We start from the raw sequence: 25477 nt of genomic DNA, 5'->3' as shown, positions 1-25477 counted from the left end.
TAACACTCTCACTTCCAAAAAAATCTCTGTCTCCTGCTCTTCACAGAGAAGGAGGGAGATGTGGTGGTCAGAGGCTGCCTGGGGTACAGTGATCATGAAATAATTGAGTTTTCAATATTCTGTGAAAGAAGGAAGGGCATCAACCAAACTTCTATACTGGAATTATGGTGAGCAGACTGTGGCCTATTCAAGATGCAGATCTGGGGGATAACTGAATCAGATACTGATTTTTTTAAAGGGAAACAGCCCTTAAAAACACAGGTCTAGGATGGACAGACACATTTATAGAAAGTAATCCGTATGTGGAAGGAGCAGTCTGTCCCTGTATGCCAAAAAGCGAGCCAGTAAGGAAAATGACTGTCCTGGTTGGGCATGGAGCTTTGGTGGGAACTTAGGGGAAAAAGCGTGGTACATCACCTTTGGAAAGAAGGTCAGAACATTCAGGAAGTGTTCAAGGATATTGTGAGGTCATGAAGAAAGAAAATTAAAGAGGCGAAAGCTCAATTAAGACTTAATGAGGCCACTTCCATGAAAAATAATAAAAATGTTTCTATAAATAAATTAATGGCAAATTGTGGGATAAGGAGAATCTCTACTCTTTATTGGATGCAGTGGGGAATACAGTAACTAAAGATGAGGAAAGGCTGAAGTACTTAGCATCTTTGTTATCTCACTTTCCAGCATTAAGACAGATTGTCTTCAGGACACGTGTTCTCCTGAGCTGGTAGATGGGGACAGGGAGCAGAACAGAACCCTGTAATTCAGGGAGAAGCATCTGGGAACCTGCTGATCCACTCAGATGCTCACAGGTGTCTCTGGGAGCAGATGGGATCCGTCCATGGGGGACGAAGGAGCTGCTGGATGAGCTCCCTAAGCTGCTCTCCATCATTTATCATCAGTTCTGGCTCACCAGAGAGGTCCCAGAGGACTGGAGGTGCCAATGTGAGACCATCCCCAAGAAGGGCTGGAAGCAGGATCTGGGAAACTCCAGGCCTGTCAGCCTGACCTCGGTGCACAGCAAGGTGATAGAGCAGATCACCTTGAGAGCCATCACAGGGCACCTAAAGGATGGCTGAGGGATCAGAGCCAGCCAGTGTGGATTTCAGTATCTGCATTGATGATCTGGATGAGGGCATTGAATGCACCATCAGCAGCTTTGCTGGTGGCACCAAGCTGGGTGTGAGTGTATGAAATCTGCTGGAGGGTAGGAGAGGCAGGTGGGGTCAGGTTCTTCTCCCAGGGAACAGTGACAGGACAAGACAACACAACCTTAAGCTGTGCCAAGGGAGGTTTAGGCTGGACATTAGGAAATATTCTTGACAAAAAGGTGATTGGGCATTGGAATGGGCTTCCAGGGAGGTGGTGGAGTCACCATCCCTGGAAGTGTTTCAGGATAGACTGGATGTGGCACTGACTGCCATTGTCTGGGTGTTGCATCTCAGGTCGGACTTAATAATTTCAAAGATCTTTTCTAACCTGGGTGATTCTGTGATGATTGTGACACTGCAAGGCCCTGGGGAAGCAAGGGGACATGGTGCCAGTGCAGAACCAAGGATACTGCGATACTTCATGGAACCAAGGATCCATTGTGGCACTGTTCAGCCTTGGAGCACCAAAGGCCATGGTGACACCGAGGGGCCCAATGGAAACAAAGGGCCATTGTGACTCTCAAGGGTGTTGGGGAACCAAGGGGCTGTTGTGACACTGTGGAGTCTCCTGTAATCTTGGAGATCATTGTGACACTTAAGGGCATCGTGGAATCATGGTGACACCAAGCTGGGTGTGAGTGTGGATCTGCTGGAGGGTAGGAGGGCTCTGCAGAGGGACTTGGACAGGTGTTATGAATTGGTTTAAACACAGAAGACAAAAAGAAAAGAAACCTCGGTGAATAAAACAGATCGGACACAGAAAGATTTGAAATATACCTAAAAAACTGTGATTACAACCAAGTGACGTTAGATGTTAGTGCCAAAATATATATATATATATATATATATATAATTTAATATTAAAAGAGGCAAAGGGAAAGTAAGAGAGAAGAAAGAAAGAATTAGAAAAAGAGTTGTGCTAGGGGGCCTGGTGGGACAGGGAGACAGTGACAGGGGTTAGGTAGAAGTATATCATCCTTCTGAGGGTCCCAACCACATTTCCCCTCCATCTGGTAGTGAGGATCCGCCTCTGCCATGCTGAAAAGCACAGAATCCAGTGGATTAGTGTACTTTTGGGCAGGTGGGAGTGCCCAGGTGCCTGCCCTGCAGGGGGCCAGTTTGAAACTGTCTCTTGCAACACTGTGGATCATGCTGCAGTGCTCTGTTGCAGGGTCCAACTGGGGGGAGCCTTTGGTGGGCCATGACAGCCCCTCTGCTGTGCATAAGCTTTTTGCAGGGTCAAGGGCCACTGCAACTTGGGCCCCTCTGCACAACGGAGGATGGGTGGTCACTGTCTGGAACCAGAGGCTTTTTCACTTGTTATGGGTTATGTTTTGACTAGCTACTCTCCCTACCCCCCACCATAGATCTGCCGTCCCCTCCCCCGGGCTGTTTTATCTAGCTGGGTGTTTTTCGGCTTTTGGGGCTTTTTGCTGCTGCTTTCGCTGCTGCTGCTTTGGCTGCTGCTTCGGCTGCCCCCCTGCCCCCCTCCCCTCCACTGCTTCAGCTGCTTTTCCCCCCCCCCCAGCTGCCTAAACTGCCCCTCTCCCTTCCCCCCCCCCCCCCCCCCCCTAAGATTTGCACCGGCTCTAGAGAAAACAGATCTGAACTTCGGAGACCACCTCTGGAAGTCTGCCAAAGAAGCTCTGCTGCCCTTCCCGGCGAAGATCTGCCGAGTTCATCTCAGTCTGGGTCTGTGCTGGGAAGTGTTTCTTTTGTATTTTGTTAATAAAAAGTTTTTTCCACTTTCCCCTGAAGAAAATTCTTTCCGAGCTTGGTGAAGGAAGGAATTGTAAGGGGGGGAGGGGACCCTTTGGAGGTCTTTTTCCTAAAATTTGTCCCAAACTTGGACAAATTATTTTGGTGGCCCATACGGGGAAACCAGAAAAAGTGGAAAAAACTTTATTCTAATAATATTTTGTTTTCAACTGTTGGTATTGGTATGTCTATTGAATCCAGAATGTCTTTTGTTGTGGGAGCCTGCCTGTATGGGTGGTTATTAAGTTTCTTTGAAGTGTTAATACCGTTGTGGTAGTTGGGCTTGATTACTTATCCAGAGATAGCTCCAGTGCTCTCTTTAATACGAAGTTTTTTCATTGAAGGGGTATTAACCAAAATACTCATCGGGCTAGACTTGGTGAAAATGGCATATAAGAGATTTATAAGAATGTTAGAATCGGCTTCAGGAATATATAAATCATGGCTTGTGTTATTTCTTAGAGGAGAAGCAGGAAAAGAGGATTTTCTGCCTTTATTTCCTTTCCTCTCCTCTGAATTAGTTACATCTGTATTAGAAAATATTCAGACCTCCCTGAATATTAAGGACATTATCTTTTTGGCAGTTAATTTGTTAAGTCTTTGTTGCACCATTTGCAGTTTATACAAAATTAAGGCCGAGATTTCTAAAGGGGCTGGGAGGACTCCTGATTTGGGAGTCAAGCTGGGCAGGAGGAATCTTGAGTGGAATGGCAAATGGGAGAAAATGGGCCAGATTTTAAAGGAGTTTTCTGACCCCATAATTTGGGAATTCCCATCAGAACAGATTCAAAATCCGATTGAGGTTGCAAGGTACTTAAAGGGGAAGTGTCATGATGGTTCTAAAGAGAAAAGGATTATTGCAGTGAGCTGGGCCCTGGCACATCCATATCGTACCCTGCTAGGCACGATAGAGCAGGAGACAGAGGAGAGGGAACAGGGAGATAAATTATCCCCTATCCCAGTGACTCAAGTTGCAGCCAACCCCCTAGGCCAAAACCCAGCAGCTAAATTGGAGAACAAGCCCCAACCAATGGCTGTGGCTACTAGTACGAGAAGTGGGAAATGCACCAAGAAGACTGATAGGCTAGTGGAAGATGATGATGATGATGATGATGGAGAGGGACCTTCAACACCTCCTGATGTAAAATCAGGAGTTAAAGCAACTAATGGAAGAGCAGAGACTAATAATGAATCGCTTTCCCTGAAGGATCTTCGTGGTTTAAGAAAAGATTACACCAGGAGACCTGATGAATCTATTATCAGCTGGCTGGTTCGTCTCTGGGATGCGGCAGGTGAGGCCACAGTTTTGGATGGCTCTGAAGCGAGACATTTGGGGTCTCTGTCTCATGATCCTGTTATTGACCAAGGTGTGATGAGGGGAGCTAACCCTCAAAGCCTTTGGGCACGGGTCCTGGATAGCGTGGCACAAAGATATCTGTGTGCAGATGACCTATATGTGCAGCAGACCCGATGGAAAACCATAGAGCAGGGGGACCAATGCCTCAGGGAAATGGCAGTAGCAGAAATTATTTTTTCAGATGATGTAACAACTAGAAATCCAGACCTGGTACCATGCACACCAGTGATGTGGAGAAAACTTGTGCGGCTTGGGCCACCTGAGTATGCATCTGCCCTAGCGATAATGAAGAGAGATGAGGTGTATGAGACAGTACTCGATATGGCAAAGAAGCTTCGTGCATATGCGGATGCAGTACATGGCCCGACTCATGCTAGAATTGCAGCTGTGGAAACACACTTGCGAGACTTAGAAGATAAAATAGAGAAAAATCATCGGAAACTCAGGGAGGAGATTAAGGAGGACCTCCTCCAAATTTCATCTGTACAGATTAGAAACCCTGGTACCCAACGCAGACGTTCCCCCAGTAGGGAGAGGAGCTAGTCAAAACATAACCCATAACATCAATACACACCAAAACCTCACTTTTCCCCAGCTCTGTGGAGTGAGGGTCTGTGTGAGCTGGGGCCAAGGTCTGCACTTTGAAAGTGCTCAGCTTGATCCCCCAGTGAATGTATTCTCTCCTGAGTTACTTACATCCATGAGGGAGCGGTTCAGGGCCTCAATTAAGAGGCCTGTTCAGGGTGTTATAAATGGATATTTGGATTTGTTTGATTTTGTCCAATAAATCAAACAACAAGAAATCTAGCAGCAATTTATTAATAATAGCAGCAATTCTGTATAAAAGAATACAATCAAAACATATTAGTTACATAGATTTAAGTAAATACAAAATTTGGCAGTGAGTGATTTAGTACAATTGAGGTTTAGCTTGAATAAAGCATGAGCAAAACTTACCAGGCGATACCTGACCAGGGGTACAGGCAGGACCCTTCCTCTCACACTGTACCAAACCAGCCAAGCTAAAATCTCACTTCTATACTGTTTACTAATGCATAATAATACAGAATATTCTAGAAAGCTCCTCCTCATTTCTATTCCTAAAATCTACGTCATTGTGTTGTGTTGCGCATATATCACCAGTGGTCGGGGTCACTCCTCCTTTCGGGGTCTTGTTTCTGATGAAGGCTCTGGGTCTTCCTCAGTGTTCTCTGTTTGACCTTGCAGGTAGCGCAAGAGAATTATGCTTAAGGTTATATAATTAAACATCTGTTTCACAACAGGCCTTACTCCATTGTCCAATACCAATTTGGCCCAATTCAAGGTCAAAAGTTTTATTTCTAGATGCTGTTCTTAGATTTATGCTTTTACTATCCTCACCTCCCACCAAACATCTGGAGGATGATTCCATCTGCTTTGTTTAACCATTTCTTTCCCCGTTTTGCTTTGTAACAAGTAGATACAATTTTTCTAATAAGCAACATTTTTGCTAATACAGTTATAATTTAATTAGCACGAATCACATATATAAGAAGGGAGTGATGATCTGCTCTGCACCTTTTGGAAAACAGCTTTGCTAAAATATGCAAAAGTCCTTCATGAAAATGTTTAAGTCACAAATTATAATATTTCAGACTCTGACAACAGGGAGCCCCACACCCAGACACATCAGCTCACATGTTCCCCCTGGCCTGTGGTGCCTATGGCAAGGTAGCAGCACGAGGCACTGCAGGAGCCAGCAGACAATTTCTGAAGCACTTGTAGGATGATCCTGCTGTACAAGGGACGTCCCCATGGTGTCAGGTCAGGAACTGAAATGGGGAGTGGGGCCAGAGTGGGGCAGTGGCACGGGAGCAGCACTGGCAACACCAAGTGCTGCTGCTGGGCACAGCTGCTGTGCCAGCACTGATCTGCCCCAGCTCTGCACACAGACATTGCTGCTGGCCCCATACAGCTGACCTTTGCTCATTACACCTCCCTCTAATTCAGGGTAATCAATTAAAACAAACAATTAAAATGTGTTGGAAAAATAAAGATGACGTTTTGAGGTTTCAATTGCAAAATCATCCTCTTATAACCCTTCTCTCCTTCCCTGTGCAGATTGACAGGGAGGGATACTAGGGATGCTAGGTCCAAGGGTTGGTCTGGCTCTCAGCTGCCTGGAGTGGTGCCTACTGGCAGCTGTTTCTCTCTATCCAAGGCTTGTCCCTGGCAATGCTCCCTGAGCCCAGCCCAGCCCTGGGGGCTCAGCTCTGCCCTGCACACCCCTCCCAGCACAGGGCACTGCCCAGGGGCATCTCCCTGCCATCAGGGTCTTAAGAGCAGGTCAGACAAACTGAGATGCAGCAAGACAAGGTGCTGCTGGTCAGGCTATAGCAGCCTATTCATGAAACTGATACTACTGCAGCTAGAGGATGTGAAAGAAGGAAGAGATAGTTAGTTTGTTGCTATATAGAGGATAGATGCAGTAGGTTTGCTACTAAAAAGCAAGTAAACAGACATAGCTGAAAAAGTAGAAGGGGTAGTGTTATGGGCTGATGTTTGGACTGGCTCCTCTCCTTGCTTCCCCCGTGCAGCTGCCGGTCCCTCCCTCGGATGGTTTTATCTAGGCTGGTGTTTTCCGGCTCTCTCTCTCTTGCTGCGCTTCGGTTGTGGGCTGTGTCTTGCTCTCTGCCGTCTGCTCAGCTGTGACCCCCTCCCCTGGCTGCTTTGGCCGTTTTTTTTTCCCCTTTCCCCCAGCTGTTTTGTCTGTGCCCCTGTGTTGGCTTGTCTTGAGTTTGCTTTTGCTTGTCTTGGGCTCGCTTTAGCTTGTCTTGGGCTTGCTTTGGGCCTGCTCCCGGCTGCCCCTCCCCCTCTCTCCCTTCTCCCTGCTCCAGGGTTTTGCACTGACTCCGGAGGACAAGGATCTGGACTTCGGGGGCCGCTGCTGGAGGTCGGCTTGGGAGGCTCTGCCGCTCTCCTTGGCGAGGACCGGCTGGGTTCGTCTCATCTGGGTTTGTGTTGGGGGAGTGTTTCTTTTGTATTTTTGTTAATAAAAAAGTTTTTTCCATTTTCACCAGAAGAACAATTCTTTCTGAGCTCAGTGAAGGAAGGAATTGTGAAAAAGAAAAGGGGGAGGGGGGGGCCCTTTGGAGCTCTTTTTCCCCAAATTTGTCCTAAACTTGGACAAGAGTCCACCTACACATGACCATCTCTGCTAACTCTGAAAGATGATCCAACTGTTTCCATCAAGTCTATGCCTGTTCAAACTCTTCTTTTCAATTTTAACACTGCACAACACTTAAAAAATCCAGTAAATAATATCACAGTGTTTGTTCCAGGTGAGCTACTCCAATTTCTTCAACAGGCAAGAGGGAAAGAGCTTGAGAATTTCAAACTGAGAATAGGTTTAAATGGGGTATTGGGAAGGAATTGTCCCCTGTGAGGGTGGGAAGGCTCTGGTATAGGATGTCCAGACAAGCTGTGGCTGACCCTGGATCCCTGGAAGGGTCCAAGGCCAGGTTGGATGGGGCTTGGAGCAACCTGGGATAGTGGAAGGTGCCCTTTGCAAGAATATATTGAAAAGCGATTAGGGATTAGAAGCATGAAGAGTTCCAGTTTTGGAAGTTAAGAGTGGGTCAAATCAAAGTTATACTTTTGCATTTGTTTCACAAATGTGAGTGATGCGAAGTAGAAATAATGCAATAATTGAGTACATGGCCTGTCCTGCAAACTGAGAGTGAAAGTAACACTGTGCTCATCTTCACCTATGGGATTTTTTTTTTCAGCGAAATAACAGCAGCAGAATTTCAAGTTTCAGGAAATGATGATAGGGATCTCAGTACCTACAGACACTGCTCTCAGGGACAGGAAAGCAACTGACCATGCATAAAATCCTGAAGAAATGCTTATCAGACAACATGAATTGCAATAACCATAAGGACACAGCTCCCAGGGGACAGTATTGCCAAGGCTGCACTAGAAGGTTTATTCCATGTAATTCCAAGGGCAGTTTGCCTAATGAATCCTAGCCACCATCAATCTATAAAAAGCTTAATAAAGTGGGATTTTAACTAGAATTGTCCCTCCAGGAGGAGCACTCAGTGGCCGAGCACCTGCCCAGCCACACCAGGCTCTGGGCACAATGAGCATAGGGAAGGTGCTGCTGGACCAAACTTCCCAAAAATGCCACTGAACATCTTCAAAGTGTTGAAGGGCTTGCAAATTCATGCAATTATTTCCCATTTTCACATCCTGAGCAGATTTCAGCTGAGAAAATAAAAAATACAAAGATTATATCTGTGGTTGTTTTTATCTCAGATGTTAGGAATGAAGAAAGATTACAAATATTCTAGCTTCCAACGATACAAACAAAACACCAAAACCAACTCCAAAACAAGCTACAAATCTATTTATTAACACCATTTATGCTTTCTGCCCAGGCAGAAAGGGATCTGGGGGCACTGATGGACACCAGCTGGACATGAGCCAGCAGTGTGCCCAGGTGCCTAAGAAGGCCAATGGCTCCTGGCCTGGATCAGGAATAGTGTGGCCAGCAGGAGCAAGGATCTCATTCTTCCCCTGAACTCAGCACTGGTGAGGCTGCACCTTGAGTGCTGTGTCCAGTTCTGGCCCCTCAGTTTAGGGAGGACATTGAGATGCTTCAGTGCATCCAGAGGAGGCAACAAGGCTGGTGAGGGGCTTGCACCACAAACCCTGTGAGGAATGGCTGAGGGAGCTGGGGTTGTTTACTATGGAAAAAAGGAGACTCAGGGGTGACTTTATCACTCTCCACAACTCGCTGAAAGGCGGCTGCAGTCAGGTGGGGTTGGTCTCTTTCACTAGACAGCAACCAACAGAACAAGAGGACACAGTCTTAAGATGTGCCAAGGGAAAATTAGTTTGGATATTAGGAGAAAGTTTTTCACGGAAAGAGTGATAAAGTACTGGGATGGTCAGCCCAGGGAAGTGGTGGAGTCACCACCCCTGGATGTGTTTTAAAAAAGACTGGATATGGCACTTGCTGCCATGGTCTAGTTGAGGTGTTAGGACATGGACTGGACTTGATGATCTTGAAGGTTTCTTCCAATCTAGCCATTCTATAAATTCTATATTTCATGCAACTCCCAATGGGCTCAGCTGCTGAAGGGGCACCGGGAGTGGCCGTTGGTGACACTTGGCAATGTGGAACCCAGAGACCTTTGTGACATGGGAGAGCCCAACGCTGGCTGAGGGGTATATCAGGGGTGCAGAGGCCTGGGGTGCCCAGTCCCATGAGAGCCGTTCTTACAGAAGGAAGCAGCTCCCGGGACCTGTTGGCACTAGAGCCTTGAACGATGGAGGACGGCAAAGCCAAGCCCAGCTCCTCCTCGCCAGCCAGCCCCCTGCCCAGCTGGGGCTGAGCCCAGGCCCACAGTGGGCCCATGGTGAGAGCAGTGGGTGCCTCAGTCTGGGCCCAGCCAGACACTGAGGAGAAGGGGCCTTGTCTCATCACAGAAGAAAAGAAACCTGACATGGATGTCAAGGCTTCCCTGTGGACAGAAGTTCAGGCCCAAGAGCTTCACCCACAGGAAGAGTCTACAGGACGTGAATCGCACCAAGTGGTACAAGCAGCAGCAGGCAAGGAAGCATCCCCATGCGGAGCCGGGAGCTTGTCCCTGCACATGGTGGCCCTGCGGGTGCAGTGCGGAGATACGGAACCAGGAGAGCCCCCCCGAGTGGAAAAGGAGTTCCATGACCCAGAGCTGCCCCAGTATATGGGGAACACTACACTGAGATGGACCCATTCCAAGAGTGCCAAGGTGATATACCAGAGCTGTCTGATGGAGAGACCAGCGTCTGGGGCTCCAGCAGTGAGGAGCTGTATGCTTCCATGGAGGAAGTCAACAGTGACAACAGCAGCAATGACTTCACATATGTCACCTGTGACTCAAAGCTGAGCATCACCAGCTTCATCTCCAGCTTCAGGGCTACTCCTGTGTCGCAGGAGGAGGATGACCTGGATGAACTCAGCATCAATGACTGGGACGAACTCAGCATCAATGACTGGGAGGAATTCAACATCCTTGAGGACGAACTCCGCATCCTGGAGCAGCAGGAAGATGGCAGCAGTGCCCGAGGCCTGGCATCCCTTGCAGAAGACGAGCTGTGTGAGCCTGCCCCTCAGGAGACCTTGCTTGAGGAGCAGGAACCAGAGTCCCTCCCTGCCTCTGTCCCTTCAGCTGCCCAGGCCCCCCAGCAGCAGCTGGCTGCCCCCAGCACACGGCCTGGCCCCTTCAGACGGGCGCTGCGGGCCCTGGGGACACTGCTGTGCTGCTCCTGCCGCAGCTCACAGCCACACCACGAGAGTCTGTGCCAGCGCCACACCCACCTGCACACGGCAGCTGGGCCCACGGAGACACACTGCAAACACAAATGCAACTGGAGCTTAGGAAATAGCAGTCGTTAAAAAATAGGAAAAATAGGAATAAGAGAATACAAATAAGAGAATAGGAATAGGAATAAGAAGATGATAAGAAGAAATAGTAGTAGTGTTAAGTGAAAAAATAGTTATTAATATAAGAATATAAAATAGGATAAGAATGACAGCAAGCATAACAAGTTAATAAGATTAATCAGAAGAATAGAATTAGAAGAGTAAGAATAGGATAAAGAAGAAATAGAAGAAATAAGAATAAAAATTAAAATAGGAATAAGAAGAATAAGAGTAAGAGTAAGAAGAAATCATAGTAGTAGCAATTAAGAAGAAAGGAAAAAAGAAGACTTGGAGGATGATGAAGAAAGTATTCACCCTTCAAGGCCAAGCTCTGAAGAGGTCAAGACCCAAGTGGAGAAAGATCTGGCATTTCACTGCCAGCCTCCATAACTTCATCCAGGATACATCCTCTGCAGGACGAAGTAGGAAAACAGCTGAAGCTCCAGCAGATCCTTAATAACCTTTTAATAATTTTATTTTCTTAATGAATTTTTTATTAATCTAGTTATTATCTAATAATTTCTTTTCTTAAAAGCTGATATTGCAAATAAAAAGTGAGCTGTGGAAACCTGAAGCAAGATGGACAATTAGGGCTGAACTGCTCCCTCCATCTGCTTCACAGAGAATTTTTATTTGACCCCAGGAATGCTGGTTACTCAAGCAGACTAAACAACGTTGATTCATTTCAGCATGTGAGGACTGGGGTGTGCAGCTCCAGGCCAGGCTGGCAGGACTGAACAGGAACTGCCAAATAGCACTGGAGTCATGATCCTCTCAGCATCCGCTGTTCCACCCAGCCCAGCCTGCCAGGAATCAGGCTCAGCAGTAAAATCATGAATTCTAAACACCTCAGGATTACTGCACCACATGGAATGATCAAGCTCTGTGATTCCAGAGTCCCATCTCAGGTTCCCATCCGGGCTAAAGGCTGTATTTTGGGTTAGGAACTGAGCCGGCCCCAGCTCTCTTTGATAGTTATCAGCACCTGGCTGCTCTTGGGATCCACAGGAATTAAGAGCCACAGATAAACCCTGCACCAATCTGTTTGCCTAGAGACAAAACTTATTTTCTTCTGCACACCAAAGTTCCTTTCATGCCACCTGGTTTAGATAAGCTGCTCAAGTTTTGCCTGGTTGGATTTGAACAGCTGCTCCCTGAAGATGAAGGGACAAGGCTAGGAATAGTCAATAACTTTCTTAACTAGAAACACTGTTGAATCATTCATTTCCCTCCCGATAGATTGCACAAAGCCTCCTCAGTGTTTGAGTCTAACCAACCTTTTAACTGGAAATAGCAACCCTCGGCAGGATTTTCCTGTCCTGGCAAGAAGTGTCCCCCTGGCTTCCAGCCAGAGCATCTATAAATGGCATTTATTAAAGCCAAATTTTGAGATAGGGGAAGGTGTGGGTGGAAAATTCAAGACAACAACTGAATTCTGAGTAGGTTTATACCTACAAAGCACCAGGGTCATCTCTGTTCCCTAATAATAATTCACATTATTTCCTATCCTGTCTTTGATTTTGACACTCATTCTCTATACCAAAAAAACCTGTTCTCTGTTGGCTTTTATAGCTGCAACTGTTCTGGTGTCTTTGCAGCTCTGCAAAGCCTTCAGTCTCAGACAGGACACCTAATTTCTGAAATTCCACCCCATGTACTCATACACCCCAGCCCTTTTCCACAGAGCTGATTCCCACAGGCCACCGCAGCCTCTGCTGGTGCTGGTGTTGTTCCTCCTCAGGTGCAGGATCTGCATTTGCCTTTGTGGGATTTCCAAAGGTTCCTCTCTGCCCATCTCTCTCCCACCTATCTAGGACCTCTGAAGGTCTGCACAGCCCTCAGGGGATCAGGCACTCCTCCAAACCTTTTATCACCAGGCTCTGCCTGTCCTGCTCCAGCTCCCATCATCTCTCCTATGTTTGTAACCATTTCAGTTGCTCTGTCTTTCCTTACAGAGCAAGAAAAAAATCCAGGTGGATTAATGCCAAATTATGCTGGCATTTTACAGAGAGCATGAAAGACAACAAAACTGATGATTTTCTAAAGCAAAAGCACTATTACAGTCACAGTAACACCTATCAAGGAAAAATCTGTTCCCTAAAATAAGGAATAAATTTTAATATAAAATCCCATCAGCTCAAGGTGGTACCAATTAATCAAAACAATTCACTTGCAGATTCTTCACAGTCACTGTTTTTTTAATGGTAATTCTTTCCTTACGTGCTATTCAAGTGTTGGCACAAAGGAGGTTTAAGCTGATTTTCATCCAATCTTAAAAAACAAACCATAACTGTAGTTTAAAATAGTTGGGATTGTTTACTCCTCTCAGTTCTACATGCCAAATATACATTTCAAATACTGAAAAAATGATAAAAACCTGCACTACTGCCAAAATGAACACCTGAGAAATGCCAAAGTCACAATGCACAGTACAGAGGAATACTAAAATCTCTGATTTTTAATACACTATGAGTAGTGTACAATTAGCAAACTCCAAGAATGTTCTGGATTCACATGACCGCGCACACCCCAAGTGAGCACCTTAATAAAATTAATCACTCATTAACTATTAACAGTCCTGGGTATTTTTATGAAGATGTTGAGTTGCTAATTGAATTTGAAGCACAACAGATGCTTAGTGCTCAAACCAAATGCTGCTTTTCCTATATATTAAATATATATATTTGTGTGGATTCATAAAAACACTCCACATCTACTAAAGTAATTTAAAAATATCAGCCAAAAGGTTTCTGCTTCTCCATAGCTTACAAATTCAAGTCATGAGCCAAAAAACTCAGCAATTCCAGAGAGGAACCACTGCAATGATGCCACAGTAAGCACCAATTCTGATTAAAACACCTGAATTTATGAAGAATTTTTTTTTTTTTAAGTTCAAAAATACTTTTGGGTATGGCTTCTGCACAAAAATTCTTTTCCATGAGAGTCTGCCAACTACTACAGAGCTATTCAGGGTTTAAAGTGTTACTCCAGGTTGTGCCTGGGCCAGCAGGGCAGGGGTCAGAGCTCTGCAGTAAATTCCTGCCATCAAGCAGCCGGCAGATAAGGGTTGGGAAAAGAAAAAAGAAAACAAACACAACAAACCCCAAAGCCCCACTGGCCACATCTCCTTACAGTCAGAGACCTTGTAAAATGTCCTTTGTCTCCCCTGAGGCCAAACTCCTGATGAGAGGTTCAGAACAAGGCACAGGGAGTAGGGAAAGAAGAATTTAACAAACCTAAACCACAAAGCTTCTCTTGGACTTTGTTTTTCGAGTGTTTTACAATTTTGCTCTCAGAAAGTCATGCAAGTTTTATGAAACTTGCATGGAATTTAAATCAAAGATTCATGCTGCAATTTTTAGCCCTCTGCCTGAACACTGGTACCTGCACTTGTGTGCCCACACTAAAATAGCTCATTTCTGTCAAACTCTGCTCTACAATGCCAGGAACAGGAATAAAGCACATCCATGTGCATCTGGCAATGGCACAATGCACAGACCCACCTGGGGATGCTGCTGCCAGCCCTTATCCTCTGCAAAATCTCTTCTACCCACTTCAGGCTTCAATATTAAACACTAAGCAAAAGAAAATGTTATAGATAATGCAAAGGCCATCTCTAGCAATTCTCCTTGGCAGATGTTTGTGCAGGTCCTTTATCCTGGTGGAGGAGAGGCTGTTGCTGAGTAATCTTCCTCCTGAACCCCTCAAGTGACAGGAGTTTCTGCTGGGATCATAGCTACTCACAGCTCCCAAATCAGGTGTCGCAGACCTGACAAGGTATTAGGGGAGGACACAGCGAGTTTCACACAGAAGACATTACAACCTCACAACAGAAGAAGCCACATATGGAGGAGATAGGTATGCTGCATACAACTTGCAAAGAAAATTCAGATTTAAACATGGTAAAATTAGCTTTAAAATAACAAGGCTGCAACAGATGCTATTTTAATGAAACAACAGCAAACTAAACCCCTTTCACATTTCAGGTGTCTATTTGATCATAACACAGGTTCATCCTGACCATTGTTCACTAGATGACCACAGACATACTGCAGCTTCCTGAAAATGTCATCTAATCACTTCCTCTGCAATCCCAATTAATTTCCCATAGCACAGCACCAGCTGGGCACAAGGAAGCTGTGGCTGCTGCTTTCTTTGCTAAAGTTCAAGTGAATCCAACTCTGTCCACGGTTGCAGGTGTGGTTTGTCACTGAATTACAGAATCATGGACTGGGTTGGGGGGACCTTAAAGCCCACCCACTGTCACCCCCTGCCATGGGCAGGGACACCTTCCACTACCCCAGGATGCTCCAAGTTCTGCCCAACCTGGCCTTGGACACTTCCAGGGGTAGGACAGCCACAGCTTCTCTGGACAAAGCATAAGGAGAGAGGCTGTGCTCCTCCACAGATGTGAATCAACCACAGTGGCAGTAAAGCCCTGGGCATAAGGATGTATTTAAAAACATCAGAGATGATACTTGTGCTTTTACAGGTAAAAGAGATCAAAATGTTATATAAAAACAGTCAGGACTTCAATGCGTTCAAAAAGGCCTTTCATCAATGTCAGGCAAGAGGACAGAAATTAGAAAATACCTTCAGCCAAGTAAAACTGGCTCCGTTCACTGAAACTATAGTAACCATCTGCTTTTTGTTGCCTCTGTGCTGTTACAATTCTGTCCAGAATGACCATGTTCAGAGAAAGTGAACACAGAGAGGGGGGAAAAAGAATTATTTACAGCAATTCTACAGTTCTCCTTTTACTTTGATGCTCTATTTAAATATTCTGGCTGTTTCAAGGCCTTGGTAAAACTGGCTTTTGTAGACTGAACACAGAAAACAAACAGGAGAAAAATGCAGTGTTTTCCCCCCTCAGCCAGAACACAGTGAGAGCACAGTGGTTAAGCAAAGGCAGAGTGAGCTAATTATCAAGTACACAGCTGCTCCTACCTGGTAGAAAGCAAAGGAAAAAAAATACTGTAGTCATCAAATGCAGTTCCTAAATCTGGAAAAGCCTTACAAAAATAAACTTCCACAAAGAAGGGACCAGCTTCAGAGAGAAAAGAAAAAAGCAATGCAGATAAAAAAATCATTATTTCAGAACAAAAACTATTTCCAGTTTGAAAGAAAGAAAGGTTTTTTGGCAAGGCAACTACTAAATATGTCATCTAGTTAAAAACAGCTTCTCTTCTTGTGGTTTGCTGGGGCAGAATGAGCGGAGATCTTCCACCAGATTCTTTTCTTGTATCAAACACTGAAAGGGGATGGGAAGGAGTCATTTCTAAGCCAATTTAGAACATCTTTATTCCTCTCCACGATCATCAGCACCTCTTACATCCACCTTCAACACACACAGAGCTTCAGATACTCACTAGGAATTCAGGGTAAGTTTTATGTTCCACTTTCAACAGGAAGGATAATCCTGACTTCCTGGTTTTGAAGACACACAGGGATACAAATACACTGTTTATGCTTTGGCAGAACTTCTGTTTTGCAAAGCCCTTAATTGCATCATTTGTCATTTATTTTAGAAAACAGCAAATAAGTCTCTAAATTATTAGTAGCAAAATAAGAATTTGTAGTAAAAACATTGCTTGATTTTTTTTTTTATTTTTTCAGTTTTGTTGCTAACTCCAGCATTTCCCTGATTTCTTTTGGGAGTCTTGCACTCATGAAAGGTCACTGCTCATATGGTATTGCACTGGCCATTACATTTGAAGATATTTAAATTTAGAGATTATATTTAAAAAGAGAGGAGCTGAAAACTTCAAACCAGGTATGAGCTGTTGGGTTTGTGAGCTTTCTGTGTGTTAGGTTTTTAACCAGGTGTCAGAGGAGGTGAGTTCTGACCAAATGAGCACTGACTGACACAAGAGCTATTGCTGCCCATACATCCCCTCACCAAACCCAGGAAGCCAAAACTGCATTTCCTTCCGTTTTCCAAATAGATTTTTGATCCAAAATTCCAACCGTTTAATTAAAACTATTTCTGAGAGAAATGCATCAGCTTCCTAATCTGATCCCATGATCTGTTCCATTATAAGCTGCAAAATATGCTGACCTTAAAAGTCTTTTCCAACCTGAATGATTGTGTGACTCCATGAAACACATTTAAAATAAAGACAAGGAGTATTCTGAAACAAAATCCCCGTTTCAATTATCCTCCAAAAGGTCTTAGAAATTGCAATGGAAAATCTCCTTTCTGCCCAAACCACCAGATCCTGTTTCAACTGCCCCAAGTTTCAGCTACTTTATACTCCCACCTCACATGCCTCCTAGTAGCAGTTACCAGAAATTTGCTTCAGGTTCATTTTAGAAGGAAATAATCAGATTTACAATTAACATTCCAAAGTATTTCTTGTGTAACATTTTCCCATTGCTAATCATTTACCCAGTGGCAAGGCACAGGAATCCATACAGGGTGAGTGTGCAAGGACAAACACCTAGAGGCTCTCAAAATGCAGCATTTAAAGATAAAAAGGCCATGCTTTACAGGGAGAAAAACAGTTTTCTAACTTCCTTTCAGACTGATCTGCAATTTCTAGATCTTTCAAACAAAATGAGCTGATTTCTAGTAAGATTCCTTTTGATATTTTCTTCCCTTGATGTCTGGGTGGATTATCAGCAAAATATACGTTCCTTTTTTCCTTACTCAAAAAAAATTGACTGCATAGCATCTCCCCAGAACAGACAGCAGGAGACTGACACTTACAGAAGTAAAAAAAAAAAAAAAAAGACCCCAACAAAATAAGCAAAGAACAGAAATATAGTCACACATATCATTACTGAGCACTGCTATTTGATAAAAATAATTATTTATGTTCAATTGCAGTGTAATTCTTCCTTCACCACTCCTGCATTTCATGAGGTTTTCTTAGCAGGTTTAATCAAATTTTCCAGAATCTTGTTGGATATTTAAATAATTATATTCCCCACTTAATTTGCACAAAGGAAAAGACTTTGCTTTGATTCATTGGTTAAGCATTAAGTAATTAGATTTGCCTTGTTGTTAAAGAGAGGATAAACACGTTGCTCAGTTACAATCTAAACCCAGAGCTGCCCCTTTTCTCCTTTTTGCCCTCCAAAAAGTTTCTTCCAAGTGGGCACTTGGAGATGACCTAAATGAAACAAGAGCCTGGAGGGACAGGGGACAGGGATAGGTGAGGTATTGAAAGGGAGTTTTAAAGAGAAATTACATTCTTCTTCCAACATAGCCACAAATCTTCAGATAGCTCAGAAATTATCCTCCCTGACTCTAAACCAGCTATCATAACTAAAAAAAATAGAACTTGGCTACAAAATTATCTTTTTTCCATCCTGTTCTTACTATGTACTACCACACAAAACAAAAACAAATAAATAAACAAAAAAGATGGCATCACCTCCTTGATTGTGGTACACAGAGACAGCTGGAAAAAGTAATTTCTACACTGCAGGATCAAGTGAGGAATGGTGACACAGCCTAGAATTGAGAATACACCAATAACCCTGTACAATAAAGAGAAAATTTGCTGCTTATTATAAGTTAATACCCACCAGATTGTTCACAAAACACAGTGTCTAGAGACAACTTGTTCACAGCATTTACTACTGAAAAAAAGCCACAGAAAATAAATCTAAAAGCCTCATATCCCTATCCTATAAACCCAGGGCAGAGATGTAGAGAACATTTGTACAGGGTTGGAGCTGGGGAAGGTTTCCACACTCACCCTGCTTTATACTTCCTGAAAATGTTTATTTAAGTTGCTATTTTCCATTACTGTTGTGACTCCTGTCATTTGAAACACCACAGAAACAGCCACAAAGTGTCAGTACAAAGCCAGAATAACAAAAAGACAAAGCTCAGAAAGAACAAAGCCAATTTTGAAATCTGAAGACACCCACGCAAATCTTTTTGAAGAAAAATAACCCAAAACTTTTTCAAGTGAAAAATAACTCCTCCAAAAACATAGAAATTCAAGTGAAACAGTCAAGATAAAAACAAGGATGTTCAAATGCACTTATACTGGATAATAAAAGAATTTGTTTGTTTGCTATCTACAGTGATTTTTCCTAAGAAAACATTCACCAGAAGACAAATATTTAACATTACTCAAAAGCAACAGTCCCTGTTTAAAGCTGTTCTGTAAGACCAACAACTCTGTTGAGCAGGCAGTGTTTATAACAAAAATGTGCTTTTTATATCAGACAGTTTGTGCTAACTCGGCAACATTTCCAGCTCAACACACTCTGTACCAGCAGGGCTTGCCAGAAACTCGGCTCTCCATGAGCATTTTCCTATTTGTTAATTATTTCTTCCAAAAGAAAGGAACTAATCCCAGTGTTTTGAAATCTTCTTCCCAGCCATTTAACAAGGAATTCATTTGCCTAACAAATACACAAGGAAACACTAATATAAATAGAATAATAGCAAAATAATTTCTGCTATGTAAATCAGAGAATCCAGTGTTTTGCTTTTAAACCAGAACAACACAAAGCCAGGCATTACCACATTTCCTACAAGGCTAAATCAGAGAGGAATCCAAGAGGCCCTAAAGGCTTCTTAACTTTTCCCAACTCTGTTCCAAATAACAGCCAAAAAAGCCCCTTTACATTTTGATTCTGTAGTGCTGGTAGTTTTTTTATTTATTAAACATTGATGAAATATTAAAATATTTATTAAGTCAGAGAGAGAAGGGTGGTTGATGTTCTAGTTTAATGGATGAGCCAGGAGCACAGGCAGCTCGTCACACAACCACTGTTGCTCGGAAAAGAAAATCCATGGAATCACAAAAGAAATGTGTATCCACAATCAAAACCTACACACCACCCATGCCCACATCTCTTCAAACCTCAAAGTTGTGCTGAAACACGGGGACTGTCAGCATTTAGGGGTGCTTTACAGCCCTTTGGCAGCTGCCCCTGACCCTGCAGAGGAGGAACTTGGCCACAGCCAGCTCAGCTCAGCCACATATGCTGAACACATTTGTGTGCTTGCACACCAAGGTGAGGGTGCAACACATCCCTCACACACCCAAACCAGGGTATGTGACACAAATACCTGTTGTCACAACAAATGGTGTCTCCTGAGGGGAAAAAGCAGCAAGGCCTAATGCCACCCATGCAATTCACCCACTGCAGATGAGTGACAACCCCAATTATCACACTGGTACTGAGGAACAATAAATACTGGGCAATCACCAATTCTCATCACTCTGTCTCTTCTGGTATGTACAAAATGGATTCTTTTGGCAGCAATAAAATACTGACCTCTGAAAAACTGATTCCACTTCCACAAAAATCTGATAATGGGATTTCAGGTTATGATGGCTGTGCCTGCCACTTCCTTTGTGTCTCACTCTCTTGGACACTGCACAGCACAGTCAATTTTTTGCAAAGCTCCCATTAAATAAACTATCATTACATAAACAGCCCCATTTTCACAGCACATACGGTTTTAAAAACTCCCTTTATCCACTGTGAGCTGTGATGCTGAACAGAAGCTATGGCCAGAGCTATGGTACATGGCAGAAAGTTCTGTGAGTCCCAAGCTTGTGTGTTTTTATTTGGTTGAAAAATGTCATATTTCTGACATACGATGGGGATTTACATCTGCAAATGCTCAACATGTGACAGTGACAGACTGGGGCCGTGTTCACTGTGTGTTTTGTTAACACTGACAACAATCACAGCCAATAAAACTCTGGGAGTCTTTGTATTCCAAATGCACTGTATTCTTTTCTAATATATTTGGACAAAATAACTTAACTTATTCCATTTTCTTCAAGCACTATATATCCAAAGCTTTAAAAAGTTACAGTTCATGGGATTTCAGGGTTGCGTTTTCTTTTGTTCTTTTTCCTTTTCATTTATTTATCTATAATCTCATCCCAGATGCGGCATCAAATGCACACAGCGGGATATCCTTAAGCATGACTTTGTAGAGTTCTTTGTGCCACCATCTAACATTCTTAATCACGTGAAGATTAGCAGAAAGACTTAGCTGGGAGTAGTGTGAGCAATGGGAAGGCAATCTGGTTATCTGCTGGTTTAAAATAGTTCCATACCAGTTCTCTCTCCTTTCCCAATTTCCCCAACTCCCACAACAAGGAGACAAGGTAGAACAATAACCGACCTTCACTTCCATTCACCATTTGCATTGCCTGCTTGTTCAGCACAGTACCTAAAAGCAATTGTGGACCAAGGCTCCCTCCTTCTCCTCCATCCCACATCCTGGACACACATCCTGGATAACGTCACAGCTTAGAGCAGGTGGCCACGGGGGAAATACTGAACACAAAAACTCTGGTTGAGGCAGCTCTCAGTCCCTGGTTCCAGTTGGATCTGCAGCTCCATATCCCAAAGCAGGGGCAGCCACTGGTGTGGTTTGCAAACCACTGCAAACAGCCAGGTGAGGGAGGGCACAAAGATCTGAGAGTTCAGCATTCCCACAGAACTTTCCCACTGCATGAGGAATCCAGGACACCATCAGCTCTGTGTGTAAGACAGGCAAACAAGGGGGCTGGACTGATTATTAGCCCCACAGGCATTGGGAAGTTGTGGATTTCCATCACAGGTCACTGTTCTTATTGTGTCCAAAATAACAACAGAAAGCCTCTGACAAATGGTACAGATGACAAGAAAAGTAATTTTTAGGATGCAGTAATTAATTCCTCATCCTAACAGGTTAATTTAAATGGCTGCCTGGGATTAAATGGTCACAAGCCCAAAAAGTCAGAAACTGCATTACTAAGTTTAATAGGGAAAACTCCAGAAAAGAAGTGGATCTGCTGACAATACAACTTCAAGCCAGAAGAATGACAAATTTTGCCTCTGACACATATGGACTAACAGGAAAACAAATTAACAGCAGCCTGTTCTCACATGAAATTATGAGACAGCACAATAGTGTAAAAGTCATCTTACATGCAGGGCTCTTAAAACTGAATTAATAGAGGACTATTGCATAGTTATTGCTGGTTATAATTTGGAATACATTAAAACCTTTACTTCCCCAGACCAATATTTAAAATAAACAAGAAGCAGTGAGCAGGCACAGCCACTTCATTAAAGTGATTACATAAACTCTCGAACCAAGACTTAATTTGAATTAATAGTAAAGATAAAATTGAATGCATAAACACACCATGTAGAAAGAATGAAGTTCTGAAAATAATTAAGTGGGTTGATGATATCACATAGCAAACACCTGATGAATTCATTAAACACAAAGGGTTGCAGATGCCACGATACACAGTGAGCAGTTCCTACTTGAAAAATCAGATGGATGTCAAACTCACAAAAGACTGGTAAGTCTTAACAGCTGCAGGACACATGCAGAGGTTCTGCAAAGCAACAGCAGAATTTGAACCTATGACTGATATAGCCAAAGTATCAATACCAGACACGATTAGTTTCAATGAAGTTACTCCAGTGTTTGGGACAACAGCTTCTATTTCTGCTTGGAGTACCAGGGATTTCTCCCTTAAAACTGCCCTGTAGCAGAGATCCATTTTCCACCAGGCACATTCCCAAGGGGAGACCCTCAGATTACATAAACTACTCTCTAGTCTTACTCACCATAGTAGGGCAGCTAAATATATTCACCAAGATGTAAAATCTGCAGAGCCATCAAAGCACTTCTGCTGGAACAGAAGAGCCGACAATTTATAGATGTGCTTGCTTTGATCAGGCTGGTTAGTTGAAAGAAAATGCACACATAATTACTTAATCCCATTAAAACAAAGACAAATGACAGCAGAGAACTCCCAAGCTCAGCATTTTGAGCACTAGAAGATTCTGAACTCACACAGAAATGAATCACGGAGCCTTCTTTGTGGGCAGCTCCTTCCACAGCCCCTCTCGTTTTGGCTACATCAGCATCACAGCTCTGATATTCTGGTATTCCAGCCAGCTCCAGAAATGGCATCTTGGACAATGAATAGCAGATTTCCCTATGTACCAGAAATCCAAGGCCCCCACTTTTACAGTGAAGTGATTACGTGTCAATTAAACAAAGCAAGTCAACTCACAAGAATCTATTAAAAAAACTCAGTTGCTTCTTCCAGCATTTGGGGAGCACAAGCAGGAATCCTAAAGAGGCAGCAAGTGGCAATTTGGGGATGATACTTAATTTTATCATTTTGCATTTCAGAAACTTACAGGAACTCCTGTTCAGCGCATTAATGACAAAATGTAAATTGTAGTTAGTACCTGAAGAGCAAAAATGAAGTGAATTAATGTTTCTCTAGGGGATTTTTAACACAGCTTTACTGGCATGTTTACTACGCAGGAATAAATAAAAGTGTAAAATAATTGCTACTTGTACTCATTGGATCCTACTCTGAGCACTGAGATTGCATGTTGTGTGGAGACAAAACCACTGAAGGAGAGAGGAATTAAAGCAAAGGTATGTGCAATCACAATTCCAAACAGGACACTCATTTTTATTTTTTTTATATAATTCCCATAAACCAATTTTCGAGTAAAAGGGGTAGAAGTAGGTGGTGGGAAGAACATTTATTTTTAAAAGAAAACAAAACAAAATGAAGACATCTCGTCCAGACACAATAAGGCTCTTGTCAACTTCATGTGTATAAAAGGAGTTGGCATTTTCCCATGAAGCAATTCCTTAATCCCAAATGATGGCACAATAACCTCATTTAATATGACTCCTTAAAAGAAAAAGTTTATTTTGTCTAAGCTGAACTTCAACTGGCAATCACTGGACACGAATTACCAGTGTCAGATATAAGGGTCACAGAACAATTCTGAGGGCTGAGAAAGTAGGAATTCACTTTTCAATCCCATCTTCTTACCAAAAGAATGGAAAAGTTGAACTTTGTTTTCATGTCTTTGGGAATAATCTATGCTAGGCAATTAAGAAAATGCAAATGACTTATCTTATTGAAAATAATCAAGCCAGAAACAGACTTTTCAGTAACTTAATATTCCAATAAAGTCTTCTGTCATAGGAACCTACTTGTTAATTCCACTCCGTGCTCAAGAACCGGCAATTAACCATTTTCAGATTTCACTTCAAATTATTAATAAGTGGTACTCAGCTGCTTGATATTCATTGCTGCTTTTTAAATGGAAAGCCTTCCAAAAGCCTTGCATTTCAGATCCTTTATTCCTTGTTCATGAGCTGCTTTTCCATGCCCTGTCTGCTCTCATTCCTGCTACCACTGGGCATGACAAGAGTTCTGGGGTTTGTGGAGTTGTTGTTGTAATTAAAATTGCTGTGATACACATCCCATGCTTTCACCAAAGCCCAGGGATCCAAGGAATAACCTTTGGGCAAATCCAAGGAAGTCTCCAAGCCAGCTGTAATGCAATTCCAGCAGCAACCCCTCCCTTCTTGCCCACTGCCATAACCTCATAGTAGAATGAAAAGACTGAGGAGCACTGTCATTTGAACAGCCATTTCATGGCAAGGGGGCTCAGTCTTCATTTCACACTTTGCTTCACACACTTAAAATACGTTTGAATAGGCAGGAACATCGTCTCATTCAATAATTAATGTATCTCACTACAGAGCTTAGAACATACTCTGTAATTCCTGACAGAGCTTCCAATTCCTTGCAATTGCAGAAATAAGACAGTACCCTGCAAGAACCTTAAATAGGCTCAAATTGAAATGGAAAGTAGATTTTTCATTACTTTATTTCTCTTATATTTTTGGAACCCAAAAATAAATTTTTCCAAGTTTTCCATTCGTTTTTTCTAATCCCTAATAAATGCTGACAAGCACTAACTACTAAATATTTACAGGCTAAACATTGACCTTATTTAGAAGATTTGACTGATGAATTAAACTTTGAAATCTGGCAGTTCATAAGAGAGAATCGAGAACCCTTCTTAGCAGGAATAAAAACAACTGCATTTAGTTCTGGGTCAAGTTGCTCTCCTCAGGAAAAATCCTTAACAAACAGATCTGACACGTTCTACTTTCTTGTATGTAAAAAAATCAGCAAATTTCAGGTAGAGAAACAATAGCAGAAATTAATTTTGGTGTACAATCATGTGGGTTAATGTTGGTGCCCTGCACACAGCTCTTCCCACAGGCAGCATTTCTCCCTCTCCACTTTTATCAGCACCAGGGGATTACGGCTGTGCCAGCCCAATATGCCAAGATTCATAAACAGGAACAAGCTGAAGCTCCAGGTTTTTCCTGTCACAGCTCAAATTTCAGCTACGTTTTTAAACTTACCAAGCTGCAAAGATCATGTGCAATAATCTTTCAGGAAAGACTTGCCTAATTCATCCAAGATAATCTATTCTTCATAAGCGTTTCCATCCAAATTCTTATATCCTAGTGAAACAGTGTGTTTTTTCTGGGGAAGCAGCTGCAGAAATTAATGGATGAAGGGCATATATGAGATAGAAATCCTAAATACCTACCAGAATCAGTGAGCTCAGACACATAAGCTACTAAGCTGATAGAAGGATGTAGTTTTATTTTAAGAGCTATAAAACATGCAGAATTTATTCATTTTTGAGTTCCTGTTTTCACATCAGGCCAGCTTTCCAGAGCCCACCTCCAGTGCTGTGCTAAAGTCACCAACCTGTATCCTCAGTAGTGTACACACCATAATCCCTGCAGTATTCCTGAGAACTCCAATTCTGTACCAACAATGCAGCCAAGTGGAATATCTACAATTCCACTACAGAGATTATAAATTGATAGACAAAACTGTCAGAGAATTATAGAATATTCTGAGTTGAAAGGGACCTACAAAATCATCAAGTCCAGCTCTTGAGGGTGTAAAATGTCAGAATAAA

This window comes from Erithacus rubecula, assembly GCF_903797595.1.
Source record: "Erithacus rubecula genome assembly, contig: scaffold_470_arrow_ctg1, whole genome shotgun sequence".
Classification (NCBI taxonomy): Eukaryota; Metazoa; Chordata; class Aves; order Passeriformes; family Muscicapidae; genus Erithacus; species Erithacus rubecula.
This window is presented reverse-complemented; position numbering follows the sequence as displayed.